Genomic DNA, 15,817 nt, shown 5'->3' on the forward strand with positions numbered 1-15,817 from the left:
ACCTATATGAACACAACTACAAAACACTTTTCACACAAATAAAGTCAGATCTAACTAACTGGAAAGACATCAATTGTTCATGGCTGGGTCGAGCTAATATAATAAAAATGACAATTTTACCTAAATTAAATTACATATTTAGTGCCATACCAATCAGTTTACCAAAAAAACTACCTTATAGAGCTAGAAAAAATAGTAACAAAATTCATTTGGGAGAACAAAAGGTCTAGAATATCAAGGGAATTAATGAAAAGAAATGTTGGGGATGGTGGACTAGCTATACAAGATTTTATATATACAATATATATATATAAAGCAGCAGTCCTCAAAACTCCTTGGTACTGGCTGAAGAATAGAATAGTGTATCAGTGGAATAGATTTGGTACATGAGACTCAGCAGTCAATGACTATAGTAATCTACTATTTGATAAACCCAAAGACTCCAGTTTTGGGGATAATAACTCACTATTTGACAAAAACTGCTGGGAAAACTGGAATATAGTACGGCAGAAACTGGGCATAGACCATTATCTAACACCATATACCAAAATCAAGTCTAAATGGGTGCATGATCTAGGTATAAAGGCTGATACTCTAAGCAATCTGGGAAAGCAAGGAATAGTTTACCTTTCAGATTTGTGGAGAGGGGAAAACTTTATGACCAAACAAGAATTAGAGTGCATTATAAAATGCCATGTGGATAATTTTGATTACATTAAATTGAAAAGCTTCTGTACAGACAAAACCAATGTAACCAGGATTAGGAGGAAGTGGAAAATTGGGAGAGAATTTTTACAACCTATGTCTCTGATAAAGGACTCATTTCTAAAATATACAGAAAATTGAGTCAAATCTATAAGAATGCAAGTCATTCCCCAATTGATGAATGGTAAAAGGATATGAAGAGGCAGTTTACAGAGGAAGAAATTAAAGATATTTATAAGCCTATGAAAAAATGCTCTAAATCACTATTGATTAGAGAAATGAAAATCAAAACAACTCTGAGGTACCACTTCTCACTGGTCAGATTGCCTAAGATGACAAAACAGGAAAATGATAAATGCTGGAGAGGATGTGGACAAACTAGAATACTAACGTATTGCTGGTGGAGTTGTGAACTGATCCAACCATTCTGGAAAGCAATCTGGAATTATGCCCAAAGGGCTGTAAATAATTTCATACCCTTTGACCCAGCAATGCCACTTCTAGGGTTGTATCCCAAAGAGATCATAGAAGTGGGAAAAAGACCCATATGTACAAAAATTTATAGCAGCTCTTTTTGTGGTAGCAAAGATTTGTAAATTAATGGGGTACCCATCAATTGGGGAATGGCTGAACAAGTTGAGGTATATACATGTTATGGAATAGTATTGTGCAATATGAAACAAGGAGCAGATGGACTTCATATTTACCTGGAGAGGATTATACGATCTGATGCTGAGTGAGAAGGGTAGAGCCAGGAGGAATTTGTACACAATTACAGACACACCGTATGTGTGACAACCAATTGTGATAAACTGGACTCTTCTCAGCAATCCAGAGTCATAAATCAACCCCAAAAGACTCATGATGGATAGAGATGTTTACATCCAGAGAAAGAACTGAGTTTGAAACCAGATTGAAGCAAACTACCTGCCCTTTTTCTTTTTCTTTTTCTTGTTTTGTTTTCTCTTTCCCATTCTTCATTCCATCTGATACAATCCTTCTTTATAACCTGACTAATGCCTAATGTGAAAGTATTTGCAGATACTATACTTGATTTTATGCCGCCACGCGGAGGGGGGCAGTAGGGGTGACGGAAAGAAAATTTGAAACTCAAGGCATTGTGGAAATGAATCTTGTAAACTAAAAGTAAACAAATTAATAAAGACCAAAAAAAGAGTTAAATTATGCAATCCAGATATAATGACAGAAGGAAGCCATACATGTGAAGACGAAATGGTTATGAAGGATTTGAGACTTGAGATAGACCTTGAAAGAAGGCAAGGTTTTGATAGCAGGGAGAGCAGGAACTGGGTATTAATGGCAAGAGGCATAACATGCGCAAAAGGAGAGTTGCCAAATGAACATGGTGGAGAGAGAATAAACTGAATGGAGAGAGAATTACTGAAATGCAGTATTTATGCTGCAGAGAATGATAGGCACAATTTAAACCTCAAAAATTCTTGGTAACTGGTGGATTTATAACACTGGATTGGTAGGGTTAAGATAGATTTTGGAGAGACCTACATCTAGAAAAGGATTCAAAAAATCAACTAAACAACTTTTATGCTCTTGGTCAAAACTATAACCTAAAGGCTGAAGATAGATAGATCTTATTTTTATAGATATCCAGGTACATATACTTTGCAGTTAAGTTTATTTTTTGTTGTTGTTTTGGACACAATAGGGATATCTCAGCAGACACCTTTTCCCAACACACTCACATGTCACCAAAACAGTTCAGCAAAGCTACCTAAAAGAGTCACAGTATAAATTACTTTCTTATTTTGTGGTTTACTGCTAAGAAGGATGCAAATTTAATAAGAACTCTTGATAAGGTTTTCCAGTGTTATACTAGAATGGTCCCTTATTTCTCATCTCTCTTTATTTTTTTGTTCTACTTGCTGCAGAGATGAAGAATCACTGGGCAATTAAAAGTTATTCTTTATATACTTGAAAACAATCATTCACCTCTGGGAATTTTTTTTTTCCTTTATGATACTCTCCCTATATTCCTGCCTCCCTCCTTCATTCTCTTCATCCTTCCTGAGATAGCCTATTTTCAAAGTTTGTTCTGGACCTTCACCAATTGTTTCCCCATTAAGAAGTAGCTCTCTATTTTCACAGGCTCTCCACAACTCCTTCCCCAAAGTGCATGTACATTCTAGGTTCATCTTTCAGTACTGATGCCATAGAGAGTATCTCATGGAACACTAACGCAATCCTTGATTTGCTCTGACAAAAAAAATATATAATACTTTTGAGAGGCAACATGATAAAGGAGGGAAAGCACTGGACTTCAGAGTGAGGAGACAAAGATTCAAATGCTGACTATGACTATCAATAGATGTCTGTCTTCTGCTAAACCATGTAATCTCTCTGAGGCTGTTTCATCATTTACAAAATGGGGACAATAAAACAATGTACCTTACTGTGATAAAAGCACTTTGTAACCCCTTACATAATAATACTAGGTTAGATAATGTATTTACTGATATTTTATCTCATTAATAGGAGCTAATCACTCAAAAAAAAAGCAACTAGGTCTTACAGTGGATAAGAGCACTGGGACTGGAGTCAGGAATACCTGGGCTTAAACTCAGCTTCAAGCACTCAAAGCCTGTGTGATCCTAGGCAAGGCTCTTCATCTCTGTCTACCTCAGTTTCCTCAACTATGAAATGAAGATAATAACAGCACCTACTTCACTTGGTTGTTGTGAAAACCAAATGAGATATTTGCAAAGCTCTTAATACAGTACGTGGCACATAGTAGGTACCACATAAATGTTTATTCCCTTCCTGAATAATATGCAATGAAATATCCATTCCCATTAACCTGAATAATTCGTATTCTTCAACATCTATAAATCTTCTATAGTATTCTACTCAATGTCCTGGAAACGTTTCTCTAGTTCTCTTGACAGTACATGGACATTGACAGGGCATGTTGCCTGTCTACTGTAATCTCACATTCTCATTCTATGACTGGTCCACATTTTTTAGGCATATATCTCTGACAGGGTAAACTCTTTTGAATTAATATGGACTTGACTTAAGAAAATCTTCAAGGTTTCAGGCTTCATGCATGGTACTCTGTAAAAGTCCTTCACTTGGACTCTCTATTATACATCCCCCTGAATATGGCAAACACCTTTATTGAATATATATTGCTCTGTTTTAATGTTGATCAACCAATCAACAATTATTAAGCAACTATGTGTCAGTTATAGTCTGTGGATTGTTGAATAAAGAACCTCTGTTGTTATATATTTAAATTAATTTTATAGGATTCTGACATCTGCATAAGGAAAAACCTCGTCAGAGAACAACCTTTAAGGCACTGAGTTCTACCAAATCAAATGGCTACCAATAGTCCACAAATATTAATCACCAGGAAGACCTTTTATTCTCTACATGATGGTAATCCTGTGGTCTGCTGAAGAATATCATGCTTTGAGCCTGTCATTCCTTTTCCCATATTTTCAGCAATGATACCCTTGGTATATGTGTAGATTATTCTAATGGATATTCTGTCATCAAAGGAAAATGGCTATGGGCTGGTTATGTAGCTGTGAATATTCTCTAGTTCACCATTAGAGGGGGGTTCCCTAAAGTTTTGTTATCCTCCTTTTTTCAGGTATCTTGAGAATTTATTCTATGATACCCTCTCCAGTATGGAATTCCTCTATGTGTACTTCATCTAGTCTAGCTCTTCCTACCTTTGGTTTCTTTAGTGTCATTTCTATTTCCTTATGTAGAACAGTAGGAACAGTGATGCTTATTATGAATAATAATAATGATAATAGGAATAGAATTGGTACAGGGATAGGACCCATGATTTCTTTGCTACAGGAGACTTTGAATGAGGAAACTCCTTTTACTATGGCACCTTCTCTCCAACTTACAATCTTAGGCTAGAAAGTTGCCTAGAGCACTAAAGAAGTTAACTAGCTTGCCCAGGGTCATGTGGTCAGTATGCCAGAGGTGATACTTGATCCTAAGTCTTCCTGGCTTTGAATCTAGCTCTCCATCTAGTATGCAACACTACCTCTCAATAATACAAATAATACTTGGGTTCTTTTTTTTACAAAAAAGATAATGGAGATACCCAATAACTTCTAGGACTAGAAAATATGGCTATTTTTCATACACATTTCTGGTTTTCCTGTTGATTTCCTGGTATTTCTCCATTAGATAGAAGGACTAGAAAATGAAATTGGTCACGGAAGAAACTGTGTCTGTTATAAATGATTACCCAAAATACCAATAATAGGCTATGCCACACAGGTCACCTTTACAGATGGCTCCTGAGTTGTGAAGTACAATGACAAATCTGTTTGCTTATTTTATAGATTAAGTCATTAAAATACTATAAAATATGGTCACTGAGTATATGTTCTTTTTTCAAAGAATAACCTTTACACAATGATATATTTATTTAAAAATTCACAAAGAAGAATGATCCAAGAAAAAAACATTCTACGTGTATTACTTGGAAAAAGAATTATGTATTTATCATAAAATAGTGGCAGGATTTAGGATTAGCTATGGTTAGCAAGACCATTTTCTCCAAGAAAATATAACTCAAGTGGCTTCATACTTATAACAACCTATATTTTTGTCAAAATATTTATTTCAGAATATTATGGTTAATTTTCTTACCCCACTTTTCTGAAAATACTTCTAATTAGAATGCATACTATGTACTTATGATAGCTGATGATATGACTAATTCAAATACATTTTAAATATCCCAGTTTTCTTCCAAAATATTTAGTAGGGTTTCTCTTTTATCTAAATCCTAACATTAATGATGAAAATGAATATAACTTCAAAATTTTGGCTCAAACAAACCAAACTGTATGTGTGCCACTTTCCTGGTATAGGCGTGGCAACCATACTCTTTATTTTACAGATGAGAATAGTAAAGCAAAATAGATGAGTAAATCAAAGGTGGATTTATATAGGTTGCATTAGAATCTAGCCTTGCTCACAATTGGTTACTTTTCTACTTGACAAGACATGTTATTTTAGGGCTATTTATTAAGTTTTCTAATTTAGATTACTTTAACAAAAATGCATTTAAATTGTGAACTTATTTTTTTCTCCTTTCTTCCTTTCTGTCTATTTTCCAAGGAACAATAACATATACAAGATAATTTAGCAGAAAAGGACCAGGAAATGTTTAACCATTAAAATTTGTTACATTTGCATTTGAGCTATTTACATGGTTTAAAATATCATACATCTATTTCATTGTATTCTTTTCCATCTTCTATTTATACCAACCTGTCACATGTTCTATAAGTACACATCAAGGCACCCTTTAATAATCAAAGGGAGCATTCTTCCAACTTAGCTTTCCAATTTATGTATACGAATAAAACCACTATGAATATAGAAGAATTATGAACTCCTGAAGAGACAGACTGGATCAGTCACTCCTCTAATTAAGTAGAGTTATAGGGTAATAGCCAATAGCACATAATTTGGGGTCTTAAGCCTTTGTACAACAAAATTCAAACCTTTATAAACTGTCTATGCACAAGCACAACATTTTTATGGGCATCTTTTCATGATCCTCTATTTTTATAGCCAGTTCTAACATGATTGCAACCAATAACAAAAATCTAGAATTATATTAAATTTCCTTTTACATAGCCTTTCATTCATTTAATATTTTCAGCATATTCAATACAAGTTGCACTGTTTTATATACAGGTGGTTAAACTCAAAATTCACTGAAGTTTTATTCAAGGTGGGGGAAAGAAATTGGAGAGGCAGAGATATAAAAAGAAGAGCAGAAGAGAAAGATAGAAATAATTGAAACCAACATTCATATGCATTTCTTTCTAGATGGAATTTTCCCATTGACAATGATAAAAATGAACCCCAGAGAATCTCTACTGTGTTTGACAAAAAGACAAGCAGTTCACTTCCTTCAGCATCTCACACACATCCACAAATACAGCCCTTGTTCTAGAATTATTCCCCTTTCCAGACATATTATCTTTTGAAGAAGTATATGTATGTGGATTGAGAGAAGTCCCAGAAAATTAAGATATTTCATACTACCTCACATTCAATTTCTCTCCCATTTGAAATTTTCAGTGCAGGCAAATTTCTATTTGTGCACTTTTGAAAACTAAATCCCCCCAAATTCCTTAAGATATTAATGAAATCCTCATCAGATATTCTGAAACTTAGTCCTTCATAATAATCTTAAAATTCACAGTATAATACTTCGTGGGGATGGCTATAGGCATTCTCTAGGGTTTCTTTAAATGAATTAATTTCTTCTTCTGTTTTACAAACTGATATCACATGGTAGTGTTTCTTTGCACAATAGCATTTTCTGATATCTATCATGCCCACACTGACAGTTTTGGTGAAGTCTAATTTCATATAGACTTTTCGAAAACATGTTTTTTCTGTATTCAATTCATTTCACCAAAAATTGCACGTTTGAATTCTCCACAATCAACTTGACCATTACCATTGATATCCAGAATTAGTCCTTAAAGTTCTTTTCAGGCACCTCTAACTGAAATACTTTTAGGGTCTGTTTAAAATCCACCTTACAAAGAAGACCTTTCCATTTTTTTGTCCAAATTCCAGATGTTCCCCAACCTGTTAGAATATGAACAGCTCTTTAATGTAATTTTTCTTTTAATAGCTCTTGCATACTCTTGAAGGCACTTCTGTCACTGGTCTCTTGTTCAGTCAAACCATCTCCATTTTCCATAAATTTTTTCCTGAGATTATCCCAAGTTAATTTATCAACATGGATGATTCGAAGAGTAACTAATGGATTTTCTTTTATGCCTTCTGGAAGCCTAAGATGATAAGAACTAAAAAAAATGTCAAGTTGGCATTAACGCAAAAGTCTTGAAGTTGATATTGTTTGCCTTTTCTTTGCCCATGTTGATGACTATAAATGCCTTTGTGAATAAAGGGAAGTGCATTTGTCCTGTTGCTGCCAAATTATCAATACTCATAAATGGTAAGTGACTTGTCATGTGCAAAGAAGAACCTCCATCAGCTCTCTGCAAGCATCACGTCCATTCCTTGACAAAATACGAGCATCAAATCATAACTTGTTAGAAAGTGTATTTTCAGTTAACGTTGAATGGGTTTTTATCTTTGTTTCTTGTAGTGTTTGTTTCCTGTGATTTAGAGGTACCTTTTCAAGGAAAAGAGGAAGATAAGGAACCTGTTGGCTACCAATTATTTAATTTTGTTCTGGGTCACTGGTGATTGCTCTGGATAATTCATCAATCATTACTTGTTCTATTATAGCTTGCTGCTTCTCAGCAGCTACACAGCTTCGGCTTCTGATCTCTTTTTACATTGTTGTATACTGAAAGGACAATGTATAACACTGCTGCAAAAGAGTTTTCCTGTCCAAAACTGTAACACTGTCTTTAACCTGTTCATCAATTTGTGCATTCCTTTCATCTATAATCTTTGCAGACTGGTGCCATGGAACATTTGGTTGTTTCTTCTCTGAATTTATCTAACTAAACCACTTATATCCTTCTTTCATTTCTGTCTGATATTGCTGATATTTTAAAGTATATGTTCTTAAATGATACTACAAATATTTTAATCTATACCTAAGAAGCATTTTATAGTGCTAAAAACAGATTATTCAAAATTCACCAAATTAAATGAGATTTAAAATTGGAGGAGGAGGAAATTTCTAAATGATTTTAGTTATTATGATTTTATTTATTAAGATAGCAACAAAATATATAATTCTTGGTATATTGTTTATATCAGTAACCATACACTGCCAATGAGCAGTGAGTTTAGTTGTTCATTTCATTCTAAAATCCAATGAAGCCATAATTCTGTTTAGTCCAACATATATTCACTGTGACAATTTAGAACTTGAATTAATTTCTCTCAAATCCAACCAATAAATAATCCCAATAGAAATTAATTTAATATATCACTAATGTCTTTTCAGAACTATTGATAGTTAATATTTCTCAATAAACAATGGTTCCATTTGGTTCCCCTAAAGAAATCTACCTAATGTGTATATAATGGTTAGTATTTGAAAGATCAATTTGCCATATTATAAAGATAACATTTACAAAATGACTATTAAATGAACATGAAGTTGACAAAACTCCATCACTTCTAAACCAGTGAGTTGCCAATGAATTGAAATATATTTTCCTCCTCATGTATAATATCTCATATTTAAAACATTCAACATTAAAACAATATATGCTAAAGTTAGATTGCTTTAAGAAAAATATCAATTAGCAAATTTTTACATATTATATAATATTATTGCATTTCACTAGAGGCAGTATTGAAAGTAGACAGAGAGGTATTTATAGATCCTATATTTGATTGCATGCCAATATGGCAAGGAGAGGGGGAAGCAGAGGGAGGGAGAGAAAATTGGAAACTCAAGGGACTGTGGAACTGAATGTTGCAAACCAAAAGTAAATACATAAATAATTTCTTTTTAAGTGGAAGGAGAGCTAGTCTTCAAGCAAGGATGAACTGGATTCAAGTATCCTTTCTGACACATATTGGTGATGTGACCCTAGATAAATATGTTGCCTTCTCAGTGCTACAGGCATCTCTCTAAAACTAAAAATTGCAGAGAAGGTTCCAACCTGGCTTATAATGGGAGTTTCCTCAGATGCAAGCTTCCTACTCTAATAAAATCACTGGTCCAGTTAATAACCCTAGCCTTTCCTAACTCATAATTATCAGCTTGTTTAGGTAAACATAATTCTTTTTTAGGTATAATGCAAAGTTATGAAAGGACAAATTCTCATGGTTTTGATATATCATAACATTAATGTGTTAAAACTCTATTTGGGATAATTCCATTTTCCTTGAATCTGAAATGGGTAATGGCTTATACTTAGAAGAAAAACTACATGTTAAAAAAGCCTCTCTAGATCTTCATACATCTTCTCTCCTCTCAAGTCTCTAAAGAAAAGGTTCTCTTTGACACCAATAACCATTTTACTTGAAGTCTTAAGTCTTCTCTCCCTTTGTCTTTGGAGCTTGACCTAGCAATAATACCCTCTTATTCTCATATCTTAAACCCCTATTTAGTAAACTCTTTCTGTGCTACTTAGAAAAATGTACAGGTCTTCTCCATCCTAAAACAAAACAAAACAAAATAAAACAAAAAAAAACATAACAAAAGCAAAAACAAAACAAAAACCCTTTACTTACAACACTGTCAGAGGCTTAAACACATTGTCTTATATTTCTTCTTTTTCACTGCCAAGTTTCTTTGAAGGAACGTTTTTTACTTATTTATTTACTCATTATTCTTTCTTGTTGCCTCCACTTTCTCAACACACACTTTTTAACCCTTTACAATCTGGTTTCAGATCCCGCCATTCTGCTGAAGTTGCTCTCTCAAGCATTACTAATGACATATTTAGTGTTAAATTTGACAGTCCTTTGCCACTCTTTATCCTCCTTGGTTTCTCAGTAATGTCTGATGCTCCCCCATCTCCAGATATTGTTGACTCCCTTGACATTGGTGACAATGCTTTCTTCTGATATTCATCTTACTTTGATATTTTTTTTAACTTCTTGTGATGGATCATTATCCATTTCCTATCCTCTCAACATAAGTGGCTCTCAAGGCTCTGATCCTGGCCTCTTTTTCTCTCTACATTTCTTCTTGGTGATCTCATCAGGTCCCATGACTTTAACTACCATTTCTAGGCAGATGCTTTTGAAATCAGTCCTAATATCTAGTCCTAATAACTTCTGAATTCTAGTCTCACATTAATAGCATATTAGACACCTCTAATTTGACATGTGCTCAGCAACTAAAACTAAACATATCCTAAACTGTACATTTTAATTTCCCTTATAAATATCTCCTTGGTATATTTGGTTTCCAGTTACTCAAATTTTTAACTATACCATCATCCTTATCATTTTTGTCTCTCTTACACCCATATCCAATTAGTTGCCAAATCAAATTCTCCTCAATATTAAATTATTCTTGATTAATTTTCAAGGGATCCTGAGACCAAATAGTTTGGGAAGTGCTAAACTAAGGAACAAAGTATGAGAAGGGGAATAGTGTTTGGTAAGCCTGGAAAATTAAGTTGGATCAATACTGTGGAGGGCTTTGGAAATAGGTCAAAGAATTTAAATTTACTTGGTATGTTTTATAGAAAAAAATAGGAAGTTGGTTTTTTTTTTTAGCATAGTTGGAATGTGAACTGAATTATGTATTAGGAAGGCTACTGTGAAGGGGTGAATTCTGGGTCACATGACAAAAAATGGCAGTCTAGATATTTTCTGAGTCTCCACTAACTCTCAACCACCTCCCACCCTCAAAAAAGGAAATATATGACATATATAGAGTTACTGCTGAATTGGACACAAAGTGTCATAGACATAAGCAATATCAAATATTTCAGTGAATGCCTATTTATCACTATGCTGTTAACCATGCTTTATTCTGAGAATGTTCTAAAGTATGTATGAAAAAAATATCCTGGAGATCATATGGTTATATTTGTAAAAAAAAATGCCACTTATCTTCAATGTGATTGTATGTTATGTTTGAACCATGATGTAACTTATAGTAGAAAAACTAGGTTATTTTAAAAGGTCATAGATTAGATATTTTCTCCAAAACCTATGACCCCTCAAAACTCTCTAAAATAGGAATTATCTGCAAAAAATAAATTCCAGCTATCTCCACAATTAGGGCATCAAAAACCTGGACAACATAATGAAGTAAAAAGTCAAGAAACATACTCAATGAGTCTTATTGTTCTCAGTCAGCACTCCATCCCACAACACCTAAATACCATAGCAGCACAGTTGAACAAGCAAACCTATGGGCTGGCAACATAACTCAATTATACAACCTATCTCTCTCCTGCCTCCCAGTACTGTAAATTCCAAAGGCAGAAGTTTTCTGAGGCCATGATAGCAGTGTGTAATGTGGGAGTGTCCTGTGCTTCTGGGCAACTCAAAAACTGTCTGCCTTACCTTCCACAACTACAAAATAGGTATCATCTATTATCCAAAGTTGTTTTGAGGATCAAATGAGATAATATTTATAAAAGGCTTTAGCACAGTGCCTGGCATATAATAGGCACTTAATAAATGCTTATTTTTCTTTCTTTTCTTCCTTCCATTTGCTGATAATGTGATGGTTTCCTTAGAAAAAACTAAGAAATTCTCAAAGATCCCAGTTGAGAATCATTTCAGCAAAGTTTCAGACTTCAAAATAAACCCTCAAAAATCAATTATATTTCTATATAATGATAACAAAATTCAAGAAACAATAATGGAAAGAAAATCTCATTCTAAAATAACCTCAAAATTGGGTTTCAAAAAAAATAAATAACCCATTTGGGTATCAGTCTACCAAAGCACACAAAATATTTGTATAAGTTCAACTACACAGAGCTCCTTAAAAGAAATAAAAAACAACTTAAATAGTTGGAAGAATATTAAGTGCTCATGAGTAAGCCATGCCAACATTTGAAAAAATTATAATACTGTCAAATTTAGTTTATAATTTTAATGCTATGCCAATTAAATTATGAAAGAGATATTTCAAATGTTTGCTAAAATAATAAAATTCATTTTAAAAAAAGATCTAAAAGTCAAGAGAAACAATTAAAAGATGTCAAGATGAAGAGGAAATAGCAATTCCTGACCTCAACCTGTACTATAACCAACTGGTAATGGTTAAAACAGACTAAGCAAGGGAGAATCAGAAACAATGGAATTCAATAACCTGACATTCAATAAAATTTAAAATATAAATTAATTAGGAACAAACTCCCTATTTGATAAAAACTGGTAGGAAAACAGGAAAGTGATATGGTACAAATTAAGTTTAGACCAACACCTTATGCAATATTCCAAAATCTATTCTAAAGGGATACATAACTCTAATACCAAAGATTAGAATGTAAAAAGATTAATAGAGAAGTTAATTGTATATATCTCACTATGAGTAGGAGATGCTTTCTTAACCAAACAAGGTATTACAAAACACAAAATAATAAATTTGATTATATTAAACTGAAATGCTTCTGCATAGAGAAAATTAATTTACCTAGGATATAAAGAATTGAGTAGGGAAAAATATATTTGTATCAGATTTCTCTGATTATGGTTTACTATTCAAAATATATAAAAATTAATACATATGCATATGTGTACATATGTGTGTACATATATAACCAATAGTCATTCCCCAACAGGTAAGTGTTCAAAGAATATGAATAGCTCTCAAAAAAAGAAAAATGTTCCAAATTACTAATAAAAGCCCATCAAAACAACAGTGAGGTTGTACCTCATAACCTGAAAACTGGCAAATGTGATAAAATATAGAAATAGTCAATATTAGAAGGGTTGTAGGAAGACAGGAACACTAGTTTACTTTTGGCGGAGCTGTGAATGGGTAAAATCATTTTGGAAAGCAATTTCAAATCAGTAAATCAAGTGACCAAAATGTCCATACCTTTTGACTCAGAGATTTCATTACTGGGGTTATACTTAAAGAAGTCATTGATTAGGCTTATATATATCAAAATAGGTACAGCCACACATTTTGTGATAAGAATTAGAAACAAAGTAGATGCTTATCAATTGGGTAATGGCTAAACAAATTGTAGTATATGAATGTAATAAAATATTAATGTACTATAAGAAATGAAAATGTGACAAATATAGAGAAACATTGAAAGAGCTATATGAATCGAAACAGAGTGAACAGCCAAGAAAACAATATAAACAATTATTACAATGTAAAAGGAAAAACCATCACAAAAATAAAATCAAAATTAGATATTGCAAAATTATAAACAAGCATAGCTCAAAAGAAGAGATAAGGGAAGACCCTCCAGTTCCAAGGCTACCCCTTTGCAAAGGTGGAAGGTCCTTAAATGTTGAACATTGAATCTATTTTCAGACTCTTGATGTATTGATCAGTTATGCTGATTTTTAAAAATTGTCTTGTCCTTAAGAATACTATTTATTATATTGCATGGAAGGAAAGGGACTAGAGAAAACTATGTTGATATAAAAAACAAAATAAATAAATAAAAACTTATTTAACAAAGAATATAGTATAAGGACCACAGGAGTTGAATGTCCCAATTGAAGCTTGATGTGCTCAGACCAACAAATCCCCTGATGCTAACAGAAGCCTCTGTCATCAAACAGCCTGACATTTTTGTCTGCTGCTGCTCCAGAGCAACTCCCAAGCCAAGACCATCCACAGCCAGCTTCTTACTATATCAGCATGATCAGTTTGTAGGGTTGCCTTCCTGTAATAATATTTTGGTACTGAAAGTTCTGCTCTCATCAACTTAAATTTTACATGAGAATAATAAAAATAGAGCCTAGCACAGAGGGCAAAATCCTAATGAATTAACACCAGAGAATGTTAATCTTTATTGCACTCAATCAGCGCCAGGCTCTAGCTGCTCAGGTTTTCACAAACCTGCACAAACCAACCCACAGGTTTATTAATTGGGATCACCTCCTGCTGTAGAGACTGAAGGTATACCCTATCCTCTACCCAGCTCCCAATGAAAACTGTACTGATTCTATCTAGTCATGTGTATGGAAGGAAGAAGTCTGCCTTCTCTCTGGGGTGGCCCTAAGAGTAGAGATTCTTAAGGATGCAGAGACTCTGTCCAGAATACCAAGTAGAGATCTTAAGTAATTCACTCTCATAAAAAGAAGTTGAACTACCTATAAAGAAATTACCAAAGGTATAGGCGACTCCAAACCAGATGATTTTACAGAATACTTCTATCAATTTTTAAAAAAAAATAATACTTAAGCTTATCAAAAACTGAGAAAGAAATCAGTCTACCAAATTCCTTTTATGAGACAAATATAGTCTTAATACTTAAACTAAGGAAGGACAATGTAAAGAAAGAGAACTACAGACAAATATCAACAAAAAATATTGATTCAAATTTTTAAAACAAAATCTTAGCAAAACAGAATGACAATTTATTAAAGATATTCACTCTGATCATGATAGATTTATACCAAGGATATTGTTAAATAATAGAAAAACAATTATCATAATTATATTGTTACATATCTAGAAGGATTAATGAATAAGGAGTTGCTGAGTAAGAGCTGAATATACAATAAAAGTGAGCTACTCATGTATCTGTCAGTTTTTTTTTTCCTTTGTAGCTTCTAGGAGACAGGATTCTTAGCTGTCTATTGAGCCATGTTGGGAGGGGGAGGTGCCTTTTCTCCCACCTAGCTGAATGGCATGATCAGAAGAACACCTATTTTTTTTGTGTTTGTTCTTTTTTTGATATTTTGTGAATGAGTTTTGTGAATCCATTCTGAGATGGATGTGTCCAGTGAGTTCCATTTTATGAGTTCAGGAGAGTCAGGGTCCCACCAGCAATAGGAGTGAACTGAAGAGCTGCTAATATGAGCAGGAGTTGGGGAAGTAGCTCAGGAAAGGGTACTACAATATGAAAAATAAAAACATTGAAAACTACATGATTACACAAACAGATGCTGAGTAAGTTTTAAACAACATTTGTTTATACTCAAAATACTATAAATCATAGTCATAGAAGGATCCTTTTTAAAAATAAACTAGAGCAGCAGCTAGGTGGCACAGTGAATAGAGCACCAGCCCTGGAGTCAGGAGGACCTGAGTTCAAATTCGGCCTCAGACACTTAACACTTACTAGCCATGTGACTTTGGGCAAGTCACTTAACCCCAATTGTCCTGCCTTTAAAAAAAAACTTAAAAATACTAGAAAATATCTACCAAAAACTAAAAGCTAGTGTTATGTGCAATTGGAAAATACTAGTAGTTTTATCAGTAAATACAGGAGGTAAGCAAGGATGCCACATTTCCCTGTTGTTATTTCAGAAAATTCTAGAATTGTTAAGAGTAATAAGAGGAAGATATTAAAGGATAAAGACAAGCAAAGAGAATACAAAGTTATCCCTATTTGGCAATGACATGATAGTTACTTAGAAAATCCTAGGGAATCAGCAAAGAAGCTCATTGAGACAATAGCTTCTTTAGAATGTCAGATTACAAAATAAATTTTAAAAAGCATTTCTTTATAGTAATAACAAAATTCAG

The 15,817-nt window shown here is 33.4% G+C and overlaps 1 protein-coding gene and 1 pseudogene across 1 annotated transcript in view; both read right to left on the reverse strand.

The window, feature by feature from the left end:
• Positions 1-15,817, reverse strand: part of CNTLN (centlein) — a 492,075-nt gene that overhangs the window by 68,573 nt on the left and 407,685 nt on the right. The window lies entirely within an intron of this gene.
• Positions 6,769-10,086, reverse strand: LOC138163027 (calcyphosin-2-like; annotated as a pseudogene).

This window comes from Petaurus breviceps, unplaced genomic scaffold (genome assembly GCF_028583685.1).
Source record: "Petaurus breviceps papuanus isolate PSGF00001 unplaced genomic scaffold, PetGlider_PUasm1.0 187, whole genome shotgun sequence".
In the NCBI taxonomy this organism is placed as follows: Eukaryota; Metazoa; Chordata; class Mammalia; order Diprotodontia; family Petauridae; genus Petaurus; species Petaurus breviceps.